The sequence below is a fragment of the Bos grunniens genome, chromosome 13, assembly GCF_055505025.1.
Source record: "Bos grunniens cultivar Pamir isolate PY7600 chromosome 13, Bosgru_T2T1.0, whole genome shotgun sequence".
Taxonomy (NCBI): domain Eukaryota; kingdom Metazoa; phylum Chordata; class Mammalia; order Artiodactyla; family Bovidae; genus Bos; species Bos grunniens.
In genome coordinates, this window is record NC_141177.1 from 19431472 (window position 1) to 19456480 (window position 25009).

The 25009-nt window shown below is 37.5% G+C and overlaps 1 protein-coding gene across 19 annotated transcripts in view; it reads left to right on the forward strand.

Annotated features, from left to right (window-relative positions):
- The window catches only part of NCOA6 (nuclear receptor coactivator 6), a 96341-nt gene that overhangs the window by 4557 nt on the left and 66775 nt on the right, over window positions 1-25009 (forward strand). For 6 of the 19 annotated variants that reach the window (XM_086332240.1, XM_086332253.1, XM_086332247.1 and 3 more), the window contains exon 2: window positions 13298-13375. The exons of 9 other annotated variants lie outside the window; for them this stretch is intronic. The gene's annotated coding sequence lies outside the window, so the exon portion shown is untranslated. Of the gene's footprint in view, window positions 1-11103; window positions 11183-13297; window positions 13376-25009 lie in introns of all 19 variants that reach the window. 4 more of the 19 variants (XM_086332241.1, XM_086332257.1, XM_086332245.1 and 1 more) reach the window with 2 other exon arrangements.

Here is a 25009-nt window from a genome sequence, read left to right on the forward strand (position 1 = left end):
CTGGGTTGAAGGACCTTGCTAAGGAATTTGGACTGAATCCTTGGCTTTTAGAGAGGCATTCAAGGCTTTCAAGGAGTGGAGTTACGATGAGGTTTAATTTTTAGGAGATAAATGAATGTGTTTTGGAGGGAGGATGGATTGGAGAGCAGAAAAGAAGTAATGAGGGAATGAGGGCCTGAACCAAGGCAGAAGCTGGGCACGTTGAATAGAGTTAGAATTTTCAAGTGTTGATATAATTACATTGTGAGTGATGAGCAAGAAGGGGAATTTTTTAGATTTCTAGTTTGGGGTGGCAGTCAAAGAGGTTTAAAAAAGGAGTGAAAGGAAAATGAGTGTGGATTGCTGCAGATAATAAGGAAAAAGGTTTTTTTTTTGTAGAATAATACTTTTGGAAGCCAGTGCAGAGCTGTCAAGTGTGATGTTGTTTATTGCTTAAGAAAATCATGTGTCAATAGACTGGGAAAGTATTCCTAGAGTAGGGAAATCGTAACTATCAATGTCAGGTCTTGGCAGACTGTGGCCCATGCATCAAATCTGTTCCACCACCTGTTTATGTAAATAAAGTTTTATTGCAACATCGGCACACTCATTTACATATTGCTTTTGTCTGCTTTCATACTAGCAATGGCAGGTTAAATAGTTGTGACAGAGAATATATAGCTCACAAAATTGAAAATATTTACTTTCTGGCCCTTTACCAAAGATATTTGCCAGTTCCTGATGTGTGTGTCTGAATTTTGGACATTAAACTTCTGATTTACCATCCAGTTCTTATGTGATGAAGAATAACCATCTTGGCACCGTCTTTCTGGCCGGATTCCCCATGCTCTGTGTATCTGCAGCATGACATAGATCTCTGAATATTTTATATTGGTCAGTGGTGCCATGGTTTACTGTTTTGGGGTCCACTGTGTGACAACCGGTTCTTGCCAGGTTTTTACAGTTTTACAGACCTTCCTGGGGCCTGTTTTGTCATTTTTTTCTATTGGGTTGTCTTTTTCAAAAGATTTCCTCATATTTTTTGATTATTAATCCTTTTGTTGATTATATGTATTGCAGATATCATTTCCTGGTTTGTTGCTAATGTTTTTATATCTCTCTAAGTTGTTAAAAAGTTTTGAATTTTAATCAAGTTTATCTTTTTCTCTCCCAAGATTTTGAAGCTATTCTTTATATTATCTTTTTGCCTTTTATGTTTAGATCTCTTATCTGGAATTGACATGTGTGTGTGGTGTGAGGTAGAGTCATTTCATTTTTTCTGATGTACAATTAATTATCCCAGCATCATTTATTGAATGGTACTCTTTCTTCATACTGTGAGCTCTTTTTGGTGAAATCTATTGAAGGCCCTGTTTCCAGCTCCATTGTTTGTGAATTGTGTACCTTGGACACGTTGCATAACCGCTTTGTGCCTTGGTTTTCTCATCTTTAAAATAAGGAAAAGAGAGTTGTTGTGAGGATTAAGTAAGCTAATTCTTATAACATGTAGAACAGAGTGGCATCTAGAAAATGCTCAATAATGTTAGCTATTACTTATTATTTAGCATTGTTCATTTATGATTCCTAGGCAAGAGTGGAAGCTCAGTATGCTCGACTCAGTTGTAGATTTTATTCAGTTTTCAGATTGAAAGAGAATGGCTGAGATGCTAAGTATTTCAGGAGATGCTTCCAGGTGGCTGCTTAATTTTAGCTGCTGCCTTAGACTATCTGCTGGAGTGGAACTCCTCCCTGTAGTTCTTTGCAGTTTTTAGTACTCTCTTGTTTTGTTCATTTACTTTATCCCCTACAGGCATTTGGTTTTCTAGTTCTGACTTTATCAAAGTTTTATATATTACTTCTCCCAAACTAATAAGGGACATATCGAGATATTGTCAGGATGGCCAGAAACTGACAGATGAGTTTGCTGCTGCTGCTGCTAAGTCGCTTCGGTTGTGTCAGACTCTGTGCGACCCCATAGACGGCAGCCCACTAGGCTCCTCTGTCCCTGGGATTCTCCAGGCAAGAATACTGGAGTAGGTTGCCATTTCCTTCTCCAATGCATGAAAGTGAAAAGTCAAAGTGAAGTTGTTCAGTCGTGCCCGACTCTTAGTGACCCCATGGACTGCAGCCTACCAGGCTCCTCTGTCCATGGGATTTTCCAGGCAAGAGTATTGGAGTGAGTTGCCATTGCCTTCTCCATAGATGAGTCTGGGGGCAGGTAAAAACTAAATTCCATTTTAAGATTGAGTCATTCTTAGTCATAATGAATAAATTGATCGTTGAAGTTAAAAAAGATGAGATGAAATTCAAATCATTGAATATTTAGGCATCTACTATGTGCTGGATACTATATTAGAAATTACCACATTGGTAATAGAAAATAGCTGACCAGCTTTATGAAATACTACAGAAGAGATCTTTTTACTTGTGATAGGGAGCTGTTTTCCAGGAGAGCATTTATTTGGATGACAGAGAGGAAATACAGGCATTTATTTATTTGTCAGCAAGTTGAACCCTATCATGTACACTGGTCTAGAACTCTGCAGAATACAAGGATAAATTTAGCCAGGATTTGTGTCATGTGGAGTGTATATATAATGTGTTATGGAGCTGGGCTATCGAAGGATGGTACCTGAAAGAGAAGACCTTTTAAGCAGGATTGCCAAAAATGTTTAGGATCTTACAATTGAAGATGAGACAGTGTTTTTCCAGGCTGAGGGAAAGCATGAATGTAGAGATGGGTGTTTAAGAGATAGTAAAGAGTCTAGTTTGATTGGAGAACAGGATTGTCATAGGAATGTTGTTAAAGTTGAGGCTGGAAGTGGAGATTGAACAACAGTAATAATAGTAGAAGTAGCTCTCATTTTTCGCATGCATACCATTTGCCAGATAATGTGCCAGGCATTTTACAAGCGGCATTTCATTTCATCCTCACAGTAACCCTTTGAGATAGGCACTAATTTTTAATCCCCTTTTTGTAGATAAGGAAACTGAGAAATAGAACTAACAATTGATAGAGAATGAGTCTAGACAGTCCATTTCCAAAGCCTGTGTTCTTAATCTCTGCATACTATACATAGAAGGCTTTGAATTCTCTTCAGTTTGAGGCTGAGAAGTTTAGAATTGATTAAGTAATGGGAAGTCATCAAAAGTGCTTGGCTATGCAGTGACATAATGAAATCTGTACATTGGGAAAGTAAGCCTGGTCATAAAATACAGGAGCAGCAAGGTGAGAAAGGAGAGAGATGGAGGTAGTTTCCTCTTCCTTCCTCACCAAATTGGTTGTTCCTTAAGGGCTGGGACTATATCTCTCCTTTCCTTCAGCTCTGGTGTCTACTTACTGTGTTGTCTGTCACATTTATTTATTTTTTAAAAATTTATAATCTTTTTCTACTTCACCTTGTTCTAAAAAGGAGCTCATTGAACATTTGCTGAGTTAATTAATAAATGACTAGAGGTATATATAGATGTGTACATAAAGAGAATACTGTGGTTTTGTTAGAGGGAGTAAATGCAGCCTTATAATTTGGTGATAGACTATATTTTATATAGAGAGCCTACAAAGTGAAAGGCCAGAACTGCTTCTTTTTTAACTTGTGAAGAATTGTATATTCTGTTTCAGTTAGAATATTAACACTCAGTTAATGTTAGCTATGTCAGTTAAAAACCCAAACTCATAGAAACAAAAGAGTAGAATGGTGGTTGTTGGAGCCAGGAGATGGGAGAAATGGGGGAGATTTGATCAACGGGTATAAACTTACAAGGTGAATAAGTTCTAGGAGTCTGACGTACAGCATGGTGACTATAATTAATAGTACTGTGGTATATATTTGAAAGCTGCTAAGAGAATAGATCTTAAATGTTTTTACCATACACATAAAAAATGGTAATTATGTGAGGTGATGGTATGTTAACTAACCTTATTATAATAGTCATTTCTCAATATATATTTGCATCCATCTCATTGTACTTCTTAAACCTATACAATATTGTATATCAATTATATCTCAACCTGGGAGAAAAACTACGTCAGTCTTAATATTAATGATCACCAAATTCAGAGGGTATTCATATTTTAAATAGATATTTGGTTTGTATTTAGCATTAATCAGCTGCAAGTCCTCCCATACACAAAGAGGCAACAAAAATTGCCAAAAACCAGCTCCTTTACTGATATTGAACCTGTTGAATATTAGTACATTTATGTATATTTTCTTAAGACCAGACTGCAGTCTCACTCAGGAAGAAATAACTGGTTGCAGATTTGTGAATCAGATGCCTGTTTTGGATTTTACTCAGGGAAATTGGTCAAAAGATTAAGTCCCTTGCCATAAATTTAAATGTGACATGGAAGTAAGGCTGTGTTCTTTCTATCAAATACAGACTTAAAAATTCAAACATTTTGGAGAAATTCAAAGACACAGGTTAACTGCCAAATACCAGTAAAAGTAGGAAGATATTAAGTAAACCAGCATTTGACTAGATCAATTACAAATCAATAACATTCTTTTCCATTGTGGATATCAGCCATCAGTAGAATGTACATATACATGCATGCACATATCTAAGTGTAATATATATTGATATAATTAATATAAGTACGTTTGGATCTAGGACCGCTTCCTAAAGAAAATGAATCTTCATCTGAGGTTTTGTGTAACTCTTCAGTATATATGGGGATAACTCATTCAGACGTTTTACAATCAGAATGATTATGTATTGAGAAAAAGTTAATTATGAAAGTCAGTATATGCTGACTACCTACCACTGTTGAGGTCTGTATATAGTTGATTTGTTAGCTCCTGCCTTTCAGGAAACAAATTGATCTGGGGAAGTGATGTGAACATAAATAAAAGAGGGGAAAGTGTGTTTTAAATGAAATAGTAAGTGCTATGGGAACTCAGGAGAGATTACTTCTACTTGAAGAATCAGGGACCGCTTCATAGCAAAGGTAGTGTATTTGTTTCCTAGGGCTGCCGTAACAAACTGCCACAAACTGGGTGACTTAAAACAAAAAAAATTTATTCTCTCACAGAGGCTAGAACCTGAATGCAAGGTGTCAATGGGGCTGTGCTCCCTCTGAGACTTGGAGTAGAATTCTTCCCCTTGCCTCTTCCTGCTGCTAAGTTGCTTCAGTTATGTCCGACTCTGTGCGACCCCATAGATGGCAGCCCACCAGGCTCCCCCGTCCCTGGGATTCTCCAGACAAGAACACTGGAGTGGGTTTCCATTTCCTTCTCCAGTGCATGAAAGTGAAAAGTGAAAGTGAAGTCGCTCAGTCGTGTCCGACTCTTAGCGACCCCATGGACTGCAACCTACCAGGCTCCTCCATCCATGGGATTTTCCAGGCAAGAGTACTGGAGTGGGGTGCCATTGCCTTCTCCATTACCTCTTCCTAGCTTCCATCAATTCTTGACATTTCTTGGTTTGCGGCTACTTCACTCCAGTTTCTGTCTCTGTTGTCACATAGCATTCTACCTTTGTGCCTCTGTATCCAGATTTCTCTCTTACAAGGGCACTAGTCATATCGGATTGGGGGTCTACCCCATCTTAACTAATTGCATCTGTAGTGATTCCAAATCAGGTTACATTCTATGGTACTCAGGGTTAGGATTTTAAATCTCTTTGGGGAGATGAGATTCAACTTAAAACAGGTGGCATGATACAGAAATATTAAAATTTGCTAATTAAATGGAAGAGTAAAACTAGAATGAACTGAGTTAAGGAAAGAAGAACTAAGGGAATGATGGACATAGTAGATTGTAAGGAATATTTGGGAAATGAGATAAAGAATTCTGGTTTGCTGGTGTACTGAGGAGTTGTGAGAAGATGAAGGCAGAGTAAATGCATTGAGGTCCTAGATACCACATCTCAGATATTTGAGTGCTGCTGAGTGGGTAGTGTGTGGGAGCAGGATAGCCCTTGCAGAGTTTTGAAACGGTGGATAACTAATTCAGACTTTGGATAATTAATTCAAGCTTTAGGGAGATTTCTGTGATCAGGTGAACTTGGATAAACAAATAGTTAGTGACTTAACACACTCAGTCTCCCTCATTTGCCCATGCCAGTAACTTTGCACTAGGACAGTCCAGAAATTCCTCATAGGCAGAAAACACCACCACAGCACACGAGGATTTTACTAGCCTCTTGATCAGTCACCTGTGGGCATTGATACACAGCTGCATTTTTAGGGTCTCTATTCTATTCAGAAGCCTCTCTTTGGATTTATAATCATGTTGTTATTCATTTTTCCTTCAGAATCACTGATTTTCCATCCTATTTTTTGCCTCTTGATTTTTCTCTGAACCATTTTCAGTTTCTTTCCATGTCTTTTAAAAACATCTGACTAATGGAAAGAACTGAGGAAGATTCTGTACTATCCAAGCCAGTGATATTCTTTTCTGTATCCTTACAATGATAGTTCTGTTGACTTTTGTCCACAGTAGGACTGTGGACATTAAATTATGACTATTCATTCAAATTGTGGTCAACAGCCGTGCTCAGGTGCATTTCCTTCTTTGTGCCCAGGCATTTCTTCCTGGTTCTGTATTTGCATCGCACATATTTTCTCTAAGAGCATGTGTCTTCATGACATTTTAAAAATTATGTTTAAATATTACAAACAAACATAACTTTCTAGTCATCATATGCATACAGTCTTTTCATATAGTTTTTTATAGTCTTTCATTTGGCATTATATTGATACACTTTTCTACATGTCAACATAGTCATCATTTTTAATGAATCTGCAGTAAAGTTTAAATACTCTCTGGTTATTTGGCATTTGGATGATTTCCAGTTTGTTTTTATTTTTTATTTGCAATTCTAAATTATACCACTGACCTGATGTGAAGAGTTGACTCATTGGAAAAGACCTTGATGCTGGGAGGGATTAGGGGCAGGAGGAGAAGGGGACGACAGAGGATGAGATGGCTGGATGGCATCACTGACTCGATGGACGTGAGTCTGGGTGAACTCCGGGAGTTGGTGATGGACAGGGAGGCCTGGTGTGCTGCAATTCATGGGATCGCAAAGAGTCGGACACGACTGAGCAACTGAACTGAACTGAACTGAACAGCTTTTTATCCTCCCCCCCATTTTTTTCTTAGACTATATTTCCTAAAATAATTCAGTTCGGTCTAAGGATATCACTTTTTTGCTATATTGTTAGATTATTCTTTAGTAAACTACCAGTTTATACAGTTCTACTATAGTTAACAGTAGATTTTATCATTTTTTTCTTCTACTGTAATAGTGATTGAGGCCTCCCTGATGACTCAGTGGGTAAAGAATCCACCTGCAATGCAGGAGACACGGATTTGATCCCTGTATGAGGAAGATCCCCTGGAGGAGGGCATGGCAACCCACTCCAGTATTCTTGCCTGGAGAATTCCATGGACTGAGGAGCCTGACAGGCTACAGTCCAAAGGGTTGCAAAGAGTTGGACAAAACTGAGCAACTAAGCAGGCTTACACACGTAATAGTGATATATCACAGTTTTGTGGGATTTTTGATATTTTAAATGTTTTATTATGAAAAAAATTTCAAACATTCCCAAAAGACCCTTCCAGAAATAGTTCAATGAACAATTCAGTATGTTGCCATACATTTACTAATATACTTCTTAGGTTAAACCTTTTTAAAATAAAGACATCATAATAGTATGCCTTTAAATACTTTAGCATGCATCTCTCACAAATAACATTTTCCTACATTATTGCAACACCATTATCACAGGGAACAAAATTATCAATAATTCCTTAATGTTTCAAACATTAAGTTTCTATTTGTTTCTCCAGTTGTTTCTATAATGACTTTTACAACTGACTTATTTGAAGTGGAATCAATTTAAGAACTATGCATTGTATTTGTATTTGTTATTTTTGTAGTCTTTTTTTTTTAAATCTGAAGCAATTCCCATTTCTTATCTGCTCTCTCACCTCCCCCTACCCTCCAAGGCATTGATTTGTCCAGACCTGAGCATTTTTCTTGTTTGTCCCACATCCTGAATATGCCTGTTTGTTTTCTTTGTGGCATTTAACTTGTTCCTTGTATTTTCCTCAACTGGAAGGTTTAAGACGTGATTAGATTGTAGCCTAACATTTTGACAAAAATATTTAATACATTTTTTTACATTGCATCATATCACGAGGTGCATAAATGTCTGGTTTTCCCCTGTTGATGTTAACTTTTATCATAGGGTTAAGATTGTAACTGCCAGATCTCTCCTGTGAAGTTGTGTTTTTTTTTTCTTTTGTGAGTAGAAAATGTGTTTTTTATTTTTATCATTGATGAGTATTTTTTAGTCTTGAGCTAGTTTTTCATTCGTTTGACCGTTTGTTCAGTGTAGATTTGATACTTTCCTTTTAAGTTTGTACTGTGCATTTAAAAATTTTATATAGTGTAACAAAGAATGATGCGTTATAAAAGATAAATTTCAAGTTTTAAGGTATAGCTTAAGTCAAATATAATTTAACCAAGAAAAACCTTACAGGTTGCAGATATATATACAGTAGGGGACATTTCTTTGACAGAATCCTGTGATGTTTGCTTTTTAAAAATCATTGTAAGCAGGCAAAACTAAGAAGCGTAAAGCTCTGGAATAAAACAATTTCTTTTTCTTTTTGAAAGAGAGTTAAGTCCTGAATTCATAAGTTGTTTTACAAACCCAGCCCCCAAACACTCAGAATTTATTTTTGTTTCTTGTACTCTTGAGTTTTTCATTTGGCTGTCTTTATCAACTTCGCCAGTTCTTTATCAGCTTTAAATAGCTATTCTGTGTATTTGGGGTCTTAACCCCTTTTTTGTCACATGGTGCAGATATATTATCCCGGTCTCTCAGTTGGCTTTTGACTTTGTGGTTTGTTCGACATATAGACTATTTTAATTATCTAATCATGTCTATCAGTCTTTTTCTTTATGATTTCTAGGTTCATGTCTTGGTCACCACCATTCCACTGAAGTTAATAATTCTAATTTTTTTTTTCTATATTTTTGTCTTGTTAATTTTTAATTTCGTATTTCTCATTTTTGCAACTTGGGCAAAAATTTCTTTGTGTTTAATATAGATGAGCCTGTTTATTGTGCTATTGAATTTCTTCTCTTGATCAAAACTTCTTTCTTCATTGTTTAGGGATATAATTATTTTAAACAATCTCTCTTGATTTTGAAGAAATGCTTTTCTGGTTTTTCCAAGTCAATTTGGATGCTGTACCTGTGTTTGAAAATAATAGTGTATTCATCTAATAACAATTCGGTCTGCAGGTTTGTCAAGTATATTCTGGGTCATCAATTATGATGAAATGGTAGCTACAGAACTCGAAAGCTGATCTAAGGACTTCAGTGTTTGATTTTTAAAAGAACGTGACAATTATAAGGGTATAAAGCAAAAAAAAAAAAAAAAGGCCTGACAAAACTATCTTTGAATACATTTTACTCTCCTTTCTGTGGGTTCCTCATCTGCAGATTCAACCAGCCAGAGATTGAAAGCATTATCCAGAAAGTTCTGAAAGGCAAGACTTGAATTTCTCAGGACTGGAAACTATTTACCTTGTATTTACAACTGTTTTGACAACTGTTCACATATCAGTTACATTGTGTTAGGTATTATAGGTAATCTAAAGATGATTTCTAGTATGTGGATCAGATGTGCTGTTATATGCAAATACTACATCATTTTATATGAGGGACTTGAGCATCTGTGGATGTTGGTTTTGAGGGGATGGTCCTGGAGTCAATCCCTCATGGATACTGAGGGATGATTGTATGCTAAGATAGTGGAGAAAAAGAAACACTGGCAGACTCTTAGAATGATGGTCTAAGGACTTTTTGTAATTTAGAGCCCAGATTTCATGATTTAACAGTTTCTTGTTAGAAACTTAATAGAGAAAGAAAGCCATTGTTCTCTAAAAGTTGTTTTCCAACACTTTCTTAAGGCAGGGCAACGTTCATTATCATTATATAACATACTTTGCTGCTGCTTTTAAAATGAAGTATTTCTTTTGAAAGAAGTGTCATACATGAAATGAAAGATTTCCCTCCTACTGAGAAGCTTTGGACAAATTATTTACTTGGGCCTTAATTTTTTTTGTGTGTTCCATGAGGGTATTGGACCTGGGGCCCTCTGATGTTGCTCAGAATCTTGTCAAGTTATGTTTAGGGATTTTTTTTTTTTTAATTATTACTTCCTACATTGTAAGATTTGGTCAACATTTCAGTGTCATTTGTATATTACAGCATGGATTAAAAGACTAGAATTTTTTTTTTGGCCTCGAGGCAGGCAGGATCTTAGTTTCCCAACCAGGGATCGGATTCATGCCCCCTGCTTTGGAAGTGTAGAAGCTTAACCACTGGACCACCAGGGAAGTCCTCTTGCACAGTTTTTTGACTGAAGCTTTATTCTGAATGAAAGAATGTAGTGGTTCACTATTAGAACATGATGTATAGTGTAGTTTTTTTCTAAATTTTACTTTATCCTCTTACCATGGTATCTAACAAGATGGGAAAACTCTCGTTGAGCCTCTGACTTACTCTGCTGATTATGCTCAATTAAAATTATTAACTACAGTTGACCTTTGAACAACATGGTCTGACTGTGCCAATCCACTTATATGCAGATTTTGTTCAGTAAATACCTACTGCAGTGCTACACATCCATAGTTGGTAGAATCCATGAATGTAAAACCACAAATATGGAGGGCTGACTGTAAACTTATACTCAGATTTTTGAATGCTCCTGGGACCAGAGCATCTAACTCCTGAGCTGTTCAAGGGTCAACTGTATGTATCTGTGTTAGTTTAGGGATTTCAGATTTTGTATTTCACATATTTTTCCCACAAATATTTATTTTATTATGAGGCTTCATAATTACACATATGTTGCATCTGTTCTTTTATGAATACGAAATATAAGAAAAATGAAAAGACTTGGAGGTAAAGATTGTATTTCACAAATTTATCTTTTGTTTCTTATACTATTAATAAAATGTCAGGATTGAAATTTAGATTTAATGTTAATATTCCCTAATCTCTTCAGTCGTCTATTATGCCTACAAAGAGCAAACCAGGAAGTTTACGGTAGTGAAACGCCAGTCTCCTCAGCAGGAGTTTTGTTCATTTTTTCAGGGCACTGCGTTTCTGTGATTTGACTGGAGGTTTACGTAAGTTTTCCCTTGGGAGCCCTGGACTGAGGAACAGGAAACGTGTAAGAGTTTTTATAAGAATCTTATGAAATGATGTAAGGAGGATAGAATTGGATCTTACACTAGTTGTGCCATGGCAAATTGTCTTTGACAGTTTATATTTAACTGTGTATTAATACAATTTTAAAAATGCCTTATCTTGAAACATTGAAGGCTATGTGGTTTAAAGGCCAACTTAACTTTTAAAGCGGTAGAGGTGTAATATCCAGACGTAGGCATTCATGAAAATCTTATTTAAATTATCCATTCCACAATTTTTTTGTTTCTTATATAGTAACTTCAGGAGTAGGAATCTATTTAGCAGAGAGCCTGGTACATAGTAGGTGATTGGTAAAGGAAGGTTGAACAAATGCATCCGTTGAAAGTATTCAAATTATAATAGATAGAAATTATGAAAAAAAAATTACGAGGGACTTCTTTACACATATATTTTCCATTTAAAAAACCGTCTTGTGTTCTTTAAGTCTGAAATGATTTCAGAACGTAAAGTTTAACTCATGCAAAAAAAGTCTAATGGTGATGGTGGTGGTAAAGTAGTGAGGATATTGTCTATATTATTTGCATCTAGACAACAAACCTAGGAGATTTGTATTTTACACAAGCTGAAGAATATACTTGTGTTTGGAGAAGGAAGTGGCATCCACTCCAGTACTCTTGCCTGGAAAATCCTGTGGACAGAGGAGCCTGGTAGTCTACAGTCCATGGGGTCAGAGGAGCCTGGTAGTCTACAGTCCATGGGGTCTCACAGAGCTGGACGCGCCTGAGCGACTTCACTTTCATGAGGCAGATGACCTAGGAATTCTAGGATTCTTATTTTACAAAGCTACTTAAAACATTTGAGTAGCGAGATTATTTGTTAAAGTGAAACCATGTGTTTGTTGTTGTGTGTGCATGTTTGGTCATGTCTGATTCTGCGATCCCGTGGACTATAACCTGCCAGATTTCTCTGTCCATAGTATTTTCCATGTTAGAATACTGGAGTGGGTTGCCATTTCCTACTCCAGGGGTATAAATACTCCTTGAGTTTTTTTAAACCTAGAAGGAGCCTGTAATCCTCTGTAGTTCTAGCTTAGTGATCCATCCTCTGACTTTATAATTTAGGAATCATAGGGCTTCCCAGGTGACACAGTGGTAAAGAATCCACTTGCCAGTGCAGGAGGTGCAGGAGACACGGGTTCTCTCCCTGGGTCAGGAAGATCCCCTGGAAGAGGAAATGGCAACCCACTCCAGTATTCTTGCGTGGGAATTTCCATAGACAGAGGAGCCTGGCCATGGGGTCACAAGGATTCAGATGTGATTGAGCACACACAGGCACAGAGAGCTTGCACCCTGCCCCAATTTGTAGAACTTTATGGGAAGGTCACGACTAGAACTTGGAGCACACTCATCCTGCCATGCTCAACCTAGCTCTTTTTTCATTCTGTTACCCTGTGTTTCACAGTTGTGAACCCAGGACATCTGTGTTTTCCATTTGTTTACTTGTTTGTTTTTTGCAGTTGTCATTTGTAATAATTTTTTTTCAGAGAATAAGTAGGAAAGTAAATGTTAAATTTAAAAGTTGAATATTATTAGCTTATTTACAGTTTTACAACAGAACGAGTAGGAAAATGACTTGAAGGACTAAGTCAGTAGCTAACTACATATGTGACCTAGGGCAAATGTTGTAACCTCTGTGAGACTGTATCTGCTACCTTCTTAATTAGAATCCTTCAGGGCTTCTGCCCAGAACAAATATATCTGGTTTTTCTTTGTTATTGTTTTTTTTTTTTTTTTTTAATATTTGTCACTGAAAGTATAACAATACAAAGTGTACAGGTCGTAACGATAGTGAATTATAAAATGAACATACTGGTATACCCATTGCTGTTGTATTTTGAAAAAGCTTCCTTGGTGATCATAATAAGCTTTCCTTTAAAAGAAATCACTGGACTTGTGGCTATAGGTAATCTCATGTTTTTTACAACTCTTTCTAGACTGAAATTAGCAGAAACGGGGTAGAGAGAAGGAATTTGTCCAGTCACAAAAATTTGCTTTGAATAGGTTTATTTTGATTATATTAAGTCTTGTCTTTCTGATGTTTCTCTTCTTCCTCTTTGCCCTTTTTCCTTTCTGTCTAGGTCCTGGATGGAATGGAGAGGGCTCCTACTCAGCCTCTAACTATCTTTTCTGAGAGTGGTCAGAGAGTTCTTAAACAGGTCTGTTGATTCTGTAGTATACAAATCCAAGTTTGAGTTATAAAATATTTGTTTTCAACCTAAACGAAGGATTGAATTAAGAAGTAGCTTTTTTAAAAAAGAAGCCATTTTGATCTCAATGTCCGCAGGGTATTTACTTTAGCAAGCTGCATTTGGCATGTGGATTGGACCCAAAGTGACTCAGTTAAATAAGATCTGCTTACTAGAAAAGCAATTGTCATGTCTTTATCAGTTATGTTGATTATATATTATATGGCAGACTCTTTGTTGGTTTCTGGAAAATACCAGGAAAAGATGAAAAAGTGAGTATCTCATTTGTCTGTGATTCTGGTGGAAAATGGAGGCATGGAAAAATCCAAGAAGGAAAATAATTATTTGGCTCTGTTTCTAATATTCTTAGAATTCATAACACTGGGGAAAACAATCACAGCTACCTTTACCTTGCAAATCTGTCATTCAGGGAAGGGCAAGTATATACAGGTTTTTTTCTTTTCTGTTTTTCTTTCTTTTACCTCACTCTGTGTCACCATGAATGAACTTTATCATTATTTAGACAGATAAAAACTCAAGCTTAGTGATTTTCCAAACTTGTCTTTACACTGGAATCTCCAGTAGAACTTTGCAAAGTACTGATGTCTTTGTTCCGCCTCCCAACCACCACCTCTAACCCCAGGTTGTGATTTAATGGCCTGGGGATATGGCCTAGGAATTTTGAAAAGATCCCAACAGGGTTCTGAAGTGCCGACAAGTTTAGGAACCACTGTTCTAGCTAGTTAAAGCAGATCTGGCCACTATGCAACTTGTGACTTTTTTGTGTAAATATTTGGATAAATATATGAATAAAGGATAAATATTTTTATTTTAGAATCCTGTTCTTTAAACCTAAATTCTTACCAGAATGTAAGCTTCATAAAAGCAGGTACCATGTATATATTTTCTTCCCCATTATATCATTAACATTTCAAACAATAACTGGCATGTATGCCTAAATATTTGTTAAATGGGTGAATGAACCTATCCTTCTTTAGTGAACTGAGTATGCTTTTACCTGGTACACAAGTGGTCTGAGATACAGAGTAGAGTGGGGTGGTGGTGGTGGTAGTGAAGAGTCCAGCCTCTATGACTGACTGACTGGGCTCTAGTCACAGCTCTGTCACTTGGTAGTAGGACCTTAAGCAAGTTGTATGGTATATCTTGGGCTTCTCTGGTGGCTCAGTCAGTGGTAAAGAATCTGCCTGTTAATGTAGGAGATGCCATTTTGATCCCTGGGTCAGGAAGATCCCCCAGAGAAGGAAGTGGTAACCCACTTCAGTATTCTTGCCTGGGAAATTTCACGGACAGAGGAGCCTGGTGGGCTGCAGTCCATGGGGTTGCAAAAGAGTCGGACACAACTGAGCAACTAAACAACAACAAAACTGGTATATCTCACTTGTTAAGAAACTGCCAGACAGTTTATTTATTTATTTTAAAATATTTATTTCTTTTGCTGTGCTGGGTCTTAGTTGTAGCACATGGGATCTTTAGTTGCAGCTTAGGAACTCTTAGCTGTGGCATGTAGGATCTAGTTCTCTGACCGGGGATCAAGAGTTCCCAGCAGGGATCTGCACTGGGAGCACAGTCTTAGCCACTGTATTACCAGGGAAGTCCCTGCCAAACAGTTTAAAAAGACGTGAATGTTCAGCAGAATTTCTAAGGAGGGTGCATTAGTTATCTATTGTTGCATAACAAATTACCACAAATTTAGCCGCTTGAAACATGTATTTATTAGGGCACAGTTTCCAGAAGTCAGGAGTTTGGACACAGTTTAGGTGGGCCTTCTGTATCAGGGTCTCGCAGGCAGCAGTCAGGGTGTCAGCCAGGAATGGAGTCATCTCAGTGATTGACTGAAGAAGGATTTCCTCTAAGCTTTCTTGGTTGTTGGCAGAATTTACTTTGTCAAGGGGTATTGGATTTTTAAGGCCTTGGTTTCTCACTGGCTATTGGCTGGACAAAGCTAGTAGAGGTGATGGAATTCCAGTTGAGCTGTTCCAGATCCTGAAAGATGATGCTGTGAAAGTGCTGCACTCAATATGCCAGCAAATTTGGAAAACTCAGCAGTGGCCACAGGACTGGAAAAGGTCAGTTTTCATTCCAATCCCAAAGAAAGGCAATGCCAAAGAATGCTCAAACTACCACACAATTGCCCTCATCTCACACGCTAGTAAAGTAATGCTCAAAATTCTCCAAGCCAGGCTTCAGCAATATGTGAACCGTGAACTTCCTGATGTTCAAGCTGGTTTTAGAAAAGGCAGAGGAACCAGAGATCAAATTGCCAACATCTGCTGGATCATGGAAAAAGCAAGAGAGTTCCAGAAAAACATCTATTTCTGCTTTATTGACTATGCCAAAGCCTTTGACTGTGTGGATCACAATCAACTGTGGCAAATTCTGAAAGAGATGGGAATACCAGACCACCTGATCTGCCTCCTGAGAAATTTGTATGCAGGTCAGGAAGCAACAGTTAGAACTGGACATGGAACAACAGACTGGTTCCAAATAGGAAAAGGAGTACGTCAAGGCTGTATATTGTCACCCTGTTTATTTAACTTATATGCAGAGTACATCATGAGAAACGCTGGACTGGAAGAAACACAAGCTGGAATCAAGATTGCCAGGAGAAATATCAATAACCTCAGATATGCAGATGACACCACCCTTATGGCAGAAAGTGAAGAGGAACTCAAAAGCCTCTTGATGAAAGTGAAAGTGGAGAGTGAAAAAGTTGGCTTAAAGCTCAACATTCAGAAAACGAAGATCATGGCATCCGGTCCCATCACTTCATGGGAGATAGATGGGGAAACAGTGGAAACAGTGTCAGACTTTATTTTTCTGGGCTCCAAAATCACTGCAGATGGTGACTGCAGCCATGAAATTAAAAGACGCTTACTCCTTGGAAGGAAAGTTATGACCAACCTAGATAGCATATTCAAAAGCAGACACATTACTTTGCCAACAAAGGTTCGTCTAGTCAAGGCTATGGTTTTTCCTGTGGTCATGTATGGATGTGAGAGTTGGACTGTAAAGAAGGCTGAGCGCCGAAGAATTGATGCTTTTGAAGTGTGGTGTTGGAGAAGACTCTTGAGAGTCCCTTGGACTGCAAGGAGATCCAACCAGTCCATTCTGAAGGAGATCAGCCCTGGGATTTCTTTGGAAGGAATGATGCTAAAGCTGAAACTCCAGTACTTTGGCCACCTCATGTGAAGAGTTGACTCATTGGAAAAGACTCTGATGCTGGGAGGGATTGGGGGCAAGAGGAGAGTGGGACGACAGAGGATGAGATGGCTGGATGGCATCACTGACTCGATGGATGTGAGTCTGAGTGAACTCTGGGAGTTGGTGATGGACAGGGAGGCCTGGCGTGCTGCGATTCATGGGGTCGCAAAGAGTCAGACATGACTGAGCAACTGATCTGATCTGATCTGATTGGCTGGAGACAGTTGTCAGTTCCTTACCTTGTAGCCCCTCCAACGTGGCAAGCTGAGAAGAAAGTAGAGTCTCCTAGGGAGATGGAAGTCTCATTCTTTTGTAACCTGATCAGAGAAATGCCATCCCATCACCTTTACTATATATATTTGGCTATAAGTAAGTCACTAGGCTAGCCCACATTCAGGAGGAGGAAGAGTGGCAGGGGTGATTATACCAGGGCATAAGTACCAGGAGGCTGGGACAATTGGTGGCCATCTTAAAAGTCTGTCTACCACAGAAGACATGGCTTAGTGCCAGGCTGGGACTCAAAGGGATATTAAAGGGAGTAGTGGTAGTGAGGAGTAGTTTGTAAAATTTTCTTCACTTTCCTTGTATCAAACTATATCTCTTTCTTCCTTCTATCTTTAATATTAGTTTCTGTCCCCTTCAAGAATGGAGACCTAATACAAAGATCATTCTCACAGTGAGATTTTAATCTTGAGTGGGTGGTGTGTGTGTATGTTTTAAGATTCAATTAAGGCTTCTCCCTGTATCATTTAGTGTTTATATACATTTTTTTTTTTTAACATTTTGTCATGGAACTTGAGACAGATACAAAAGTAGAATGATATCCTGAACCCCCATGTACCTTTCACCCAGCTTTGGCAATTTATTTTTACTAATCTTACATGTATTATTTATATATAGTAAGATGCACAGTTTGAGTTTTGATAGATGTATATATCCCCACAATAAAGATGTAGAACATTTTCACTCCAAAAGTACCTCATCATTGTGTAATCAGTCCCCACCCCAATCCCAGACAAGTACCCATCTGATGCCTATTGCTGTAGGTTGGTTTTGCCTACTAGAATGTCATAGAAATATTCTTTTGATCACCACGAAGTTTTTGATATTCATTCATGTTGTTGCATGTATCAGTGGTTCAGAATTCTTCAGCCTTGGCACTGTGGACATTTTTAACAGGATAATTCTTTGTCTTGGAGATTGTCCCATGTATGTGGGTTATTCGGTAGTATCCCTTACTGCTATCCACTAGAAGCCATTAGCACTCCCCTCTCCAGTGGTAACAATCAGAAATGTGTCTAGACTTTGCCAAATGTCCAATACAAAATCCCCTTCCTGCTCTACTTGAAAATCCTTTCAGTAGTCGATCCTTTTTGTCGGTAGTCTACTATAGGAATATACTTCAGTTTATCCACTTACTAACTGATAGACCTTTGATTTGTTTCCAGTTTATTTTCATTTGAGGCAGTTGTAAATAAAGTTCTATTCATTTTCATAGGCATGTCTCTGTGTAGACATGTTTTCATTTATTTTGGGTAAATACCTAGGAGAGTGATTGCTGGGTCTTATCGTAAGACACTTTATATAACTTTAAACTGCCAAATAATTTATTTCTTTTTTACATTCCCACCAACATGAGAGTTCCAGTTGCTCTACATCTTTGTCAACATTTGATATTATTATTCTTTTTAATTTTAGCCATTATAGTAGATGTAGCTTTAATTTGCCTTCTCCTGATGACCAATGATGCGGAACATGTTTTCATGTTCTTATGGTAATGTATCTGTTCAAATCTTTTGCAGATTTTTTATTGGGTTGTTTGTCTTATTACTGAGTTTCCTTTGTCTTTTCCCCAACGTGTGTACAAACATTAAGAAAATAAAAATAATGAATCAGTTTTATATACTTCTTATCTTTAAAATGTGAACATTTCCCATGATGTTAAGTATTTTTGAAAACATGACTTTTAATGGAGAAGCAATATTTGAATACATTTAAATTGATTCACCACTTTTGTTGTTTAGCCTTGAGCTAGGTTCCAGTTTTTCACTATCAGTATTTTGATAAACATCTTTGAATATGAATCTTTAACCACATCTTTAATTATTTATTGTTAGATTCCTAGATTTGAGGATTATAATTATGTTAAGGAAAATTGAACATTTATGAGCAAAATATGAATGTTAATCTGTCGTATATTAACTGTTGCTGCAGTTGAGTATTTCATTAAAAATGTTTATGTTGGAAGAAGGGCATATTTCATTTTGGTTTTTTTGGATTACTTATGAAATGAACAAACTTTTCATATATTTATTGATTTTTATTTCTAATTTTATAAATTTTCTATTTGGAGGGCCAATTTTAGAGGGGGATGTTAGTATTTCCTTATTTTTTAATGTTAAATTTATTAACCTTTTGTCATTTACAAATATAATTCCCAGTTTATATTTTGCCTTTTTACTCTTGTGTACTTTGTCCTGCAAAATTTTAAAAATAATAATGAAATTATATGATGATTTGTATAATACATAATATTATGTATTATATAATATTATATATTTTGCTTTAGCTCTTCAGTCCATGACCTGATAAATATACTGTGTATGAATATATAACCAATATGTGATTGTAGTTTTATTTTTTATATTTAACTTTTGGTTTTTTTTGGCCCTATTGTGAGGCATGCAGGATCTTAGTTCTCCAACCAGGGATTGAACCCATGCCTCCTTCAGTGGAAGCTCAGAGTCTTAACCACTGGACCACCAGGGAAGTCCTGAAGTAAGAATTTAATAAAACTTTTTCCAGATACTCAATTTGTCCCAAATTACAAAACAAAATCATCTCCTGTAAAGACGTATGATACAACATCCAATAATGAACAATCAGAAGAGAACCAAATAAAAAAAGTCACTTATAGCAACCCACAAAATGTAAGACAATATTTGTAAATCATATCTAAAAAGGAATTTATATCTAAAATTTATCAAGAACTCTTGTAATTCAGTAATAAAGACAAGCATTCTAATTTTAAAATTGGCAAAGAATTTTAATAGATATTTCCCCAAAGAAATTATTCTAGTAGTTAATAAACACGAAAATTTGCTGAACACCATTAGCTATCAAGGAAATGCAAGTCAAAACCACAGTGAGATACAGTTGCACACCCACTAGGATGGTTATAATGAGAAAGATAACAAATATTGGTGAAGATGTGGAGAAATTGGAACTCCTGTATACTGCTGATGGGAATGCAAAAGGATGTAACTCCTTCAGAAAAAAGTCTGACTCGAAAGGCTAAATATAGATAACGTATGACCCAACAATTTTCCTCCTCAGTGTACATATACTCAAGAGAAATAAAAACGTATATCCACACCAAAATTTTGTACACCCCAGTATTCATAGCAACATTAGTCATAATAGAGAATGGTGGACACAATCCAAATGTCTATCAACTGATGAGTGAATGAATGAATGAATATGGTGTTTACATACAAAGGGATATGTGTGTGCGTGCCGAGTCGCTTCAGTCGTATCTGACTCTGCAACCCTGTGGAATGCAGCCTGCCAGGCTCTTTTATCCATGGGATTCTCCAGGCAGGAATACCAGAGTGGATTGCCATGCCCTCCTCCAGGGGATATTCCCAGCCCAGGGATCAAACCTGCATCTCATGTCTACCTGCACTGGCAGGTGGGTTCTTTACCACTTGCGCCTCCTGGGAAGCCTGTGAAAGTGAAAGTCGCTCAGTTGTATCCGACTCTTTGAGACTCCAGGGACTGTAGCCTGCCAGGCTTCTGTGTCCATGGAATTCTTCAGGCCAGAATACTGGAGTGGGTTAGCTGTGCCCTTTTCCAGGCGATCTTCGCAACCCGGGATCAAACCCAGGTCTCCCACATGGCAGGCGGGTTCTTTACCAGCTGAGCTACCAGGGAAGCCCTGGAAGCCCATACAAAGGGAAATTATTTGGTAATTTAAAATAATGAAGTACTGTTACTTGGTACAGCATCTTGGAGAAATAAAACTAAGTGAAAGAAGCCAGTCACAAAAGACCACTTATTGTATGGTTCTTATTGTATGAGGTATCTCGATTAGACTAGTGTTCCTTGACCTAGCCTAAAACTCTTTATCCTTTAATGGGGAGGGGCAGGTAACCCATTAAATTAATGACAGAGCATATTAACAAAATTCTTCATATTACTCAAATAAAGATCATGGTGACTGATAGTAATTTTTATTTTGTACCTTATCTTCATTTTGAATAATAATTTTTCAAAAATAGCATTGGTATTAATCATATTTATAGTAGCACAATAAAGGACAGAAAAGGTATGGACCTAACAGAAGCAGAAGATATTAAGAGGTGGCAAGAATACACAGAAGAACTATATAAAAAAGATCTTCAAGACCCAGATAATCACAATGATGTGATCATTCACCTAGAGCCAGATATCCAGGAGTGCGAAGTCAAGTGGGCCTTAGGAAGTATCACTATGAACAAAGCTAGTGGAGGTGATGGAATTCCAGTTGAGCTGTCTCAAATCCTAAAAGATGATGCTGTGAAAGTGCTGCACTCAGCATGCCAGCAAATTTGGAAAACTCAGCAGTGGCCACAGGACTGGAAAAGGTCAGTTTTCATTCCAATCCCAAAGAAAGGCAATGCCAAAGAGTGTTCAAACTACCACATAGTTGCATTCATCTCACACGCTAGCAAAGTAAATTGCTCAAAATTCTCCAAGCCAGGCTTCAACAGTACACAAACTGAACTTCCAGATGTCCAAGCTGGATTTAGAAAAGGCAGAGGAACCAGAGATCAAATTGCCAACATCTGCTGGGTCATTGAAAAAGCAAGAGAGTTCCAGAAAAACATCTATTTCTGTTTTATTGACTACGCCAAAGCCTTTGACTATGTGAAATACAACAAACTCTGGAAAATTCTTCAAGAGATGAGAATACCAGACCACCTGACCTGCTTCCTGAGAAATCTATATGCAGGTCAAGAAGCAAGAGTTAGAACTGGACATGGAACAACAAACTGGTTCCAGATCGGGAAAGGAGTATGTCAAGGCTGTATGTGTCACCTTGCTTATTTAATTTATATGCAGAATACATCATGAGAAATGCCAGACTGGATGAAGCACAAGCTGGAATCAAGATTGCAGGAAGAAATATCAATAACCTCAGATATGCAGATAACACCACCCTTATGGCAGAAAGCAAAGAAGAACTAAAGAGCCTCTTGATGACAGTGAAAGAGTAGAGTGAAAAAGTTGGCTTAAAGCTCAACATTCAGAAAACTAAGATCATGGCATCTGGTCCCATCACTTCATGGCAAATAGATGGGGCAACAGTGGAAACAGTGGCTGACTTTGTTTTGGGGGGTTCCAAAATCACTGCAGATGGTGACTGCAGCCATGAAATTAAATGATGCTTACTCCTTGGAAGAAAAGTTATGACCAACCTAGACACTGTATTCAAAAGCAGAGACATTACTTTGCCAACAAAGGTCTGTCTAGTCAAAGCTATGGTTTTTCCAGTAGTCATGTATGGACGTGAGAGTTGGACTGTAAAGAAAGCTGAGCACCAGAGAATTGATGCTTTTGAACTGTGGTGGTGGAGGAGAAGACTCTTGAGAGTCCCTTGGACTGCAAGGAGATCCAACCAGTCCATCCTAAAGGAGATCGGTCCTGGGTATTCATTGGAAGGACTGATGCTGAGGCTGAAACTTCAATACTTTGGCCACCTGGTGCAAAGAGCTGACTCATTGGAAAAGACCCTGATGCTGGGAAAGATTGAAGGCAGGAGAAGAAGGGGATGACAGAGGATGAGGTGGTTGGATGGCATCACCGACTCAATGGACATGAGTTTGAGTAAACTCCAGGAGTTGGTGATGGACAGGGAGGCCTGGGGTGCTGCAGTCCATGGGATCGCAAAGAGTCGGATACGACTGAGTGACTGAACTGAACTGATATTTATAATAACTGTTTAGACTTAGTCTTATGTTTATGTTTGAGGAGGGCATGGCAACCCACTCCAGCATTCTTACCTGGAGAATCCCAATGGACAGAGGAGCCTGGTGGGCTGTGGTCCATGGGGTCACAAAGAGTCGGACACAACTGAGCAACTAAGCACAGCACAGCACAGTCTTATGTTTAACTGATTGAATTTTTCCTTCCTATTCTTAAGGTCTTTGTTTTTGGTTAATTATATTCAGACAATGTACTTTTTAGTACTTTTTTATAAAAAGTACATGAATGGTATACATCTGAAAGTATCATTTCACACTGAATGACAACTTAGTGGGGAAGGGAGCAGAATTATTAGGTCTCCTTGTTTTTTCCATTCTTAATTCTTTAATATATTGCCATTATCTTCCGGTCTTGCAAAGCGAAAATCTGGCCAGAGCAAGTTTTGGTCTTCTGTATATGACTTCTTTTTTCCTTATTGGTTGATTGTGGGGCATTTTCTTTATCCTTAAAACTGAAAGTTTCACTAGAACAAATCCAGTCACTCTCTTTTTAGTAATTTTGCTGGTCTTTTGTGAGCTCTTTTGAGCTGGAGATGCAGAACATTCTTTGACCCAGGAAAGTTTACCTTTCTTTTTAAAAAAATCTTTGATTATTATTTCTGTCCGTTTGTTTCCAGGATAGCAAATTAGTTGAAGTTTATTTCTCTCTTTTCATCAATCCTCTCTCATACTTTGCATTATTTGTCCTTCCCTACTCCATTCTGAAAGAAATTTTTGAATTTGTTGTCCCTGTGTTTCTAACAAAGTATTTTGCTCTTTACTTTTCTAGTAAAGATTTGAATTCTGCTTTGGTGTATTTGTAATTTTTACCTTTATTTTCCCCTTGTCGTATTTATTTCTGCATCTCAACTAGCTCCTTTCATTTCTGCCTGTGAACTTTGAGCTCTTATTTCAATGTGCTTTATCAAGTTTGTTAAGAGCAATGTAATTGATTTCTAAAATTTAACTGATTGCTGCCTTATATTTTCATTTCTGGATTACAGAGGCAGAGTTTCTTTTCTTTTATGTTGCAGAAAGTTTTTCTATCTCTCTCCTCAATTTTTCTTCCTTGAGTAAGGAGAGGGGTATACAGGTCTAGTGTGTGCCAGATAGGGTAGACTTGTTCCTTCTTTGGCTATTTGGTAGCCGTAGGAATTCTCTTTTAAGGTGTTAAAGGACTGATTGATTCACATTGTTTCTGAATACTTTTGAGTGTCCAGCAGTCATTTATGTGTTTCCTGCTGGATTGAGTAGAGGAAATGCCTTCCTTTGGCCTGGTAATTTTACTTTGAAAAAGATGATTTTTTGTTATTGTTTATAATTTGAAGTCTAGGCTACAAAAAAATGATTTCCAGTATGTAATGCTCCCAGGGCTTTTGCTATCTCAGCCCTTCCTGCATTTGCCTTCAAATCTCAGGGTGTATGTACTACTTTGTATGTTACAAAATCTGAAGTACAGGAGGAAGGTTGTGGGTATATAGTACTGATAGCACTGACCGTTTTAAGTGAATCTCTTACAAAAGGGTAATGTAACAGCATTGCCATTGCTGCCTCTGGAGAAAGCTGTTTAGGAACAGGTAGTTGGAGGAAGTTAGAAATCTGTTGCTATCCTCCTGGCTCCCATTTGTGCCTGCTCTTTGGCAGAAAAGTCGTTTTTGACTCCAGCAGTTGTTTGAGCAGCAGCCCTAGTTGCCAGTGCTGTTAATAACTTTGAGTCTCAGTGTGTCCTTAAGTATATCAGTGAAAAATTAGGATGGAGGTGATGATAGAGATGAACCAGGCCTTGTTCGGTAGCCTCCATTTTAGCTCCCAGCTTACTGTTAACTTTTTGAAAGAAGGAAGATGAGAGAAGAGTGGAGAATAGCCACTAGTGGAAGAAGGAAGAGCTTTAAATATCTGTACCAAATGAGTTGCAATTTCTCAGAGAAATGTGATAACATTGAAATAAAATAGTCGAGGTTTAAAATACTTTTGGTTAGTCTTTGTTTTAAAGTTTATTTTGTTTGATACAAGTATTGCTACCCAGCTTCCTTTTTATTTTCATGTAATACCTTATTTCATACCCTCATGTTCAGTCTGTGTTTTGTTTTAGATCTGATGAGTCTCTTGAAGGCATTGTGTATCTGGGTCTTGTTTTTGTATCTATTTAGCTACTCTGTGTCTTTTGATTGGAGCATTTAGCCATTCAGGTTTAAAGTAATTGATGGTATATACTTACTGCCATTTGTTGATTTTATTCTGATTGTTTTGCAATTCTTTTGTGTTCCTTATTTTTTTTCTCTCTCTCTTCCCTTGTGATTTGATGACTATCTTTAGTATTATGTTTGGATTCCTTTCTATTTTGCATGTGTGTATTATAGATTTTTGCTTTGTGATT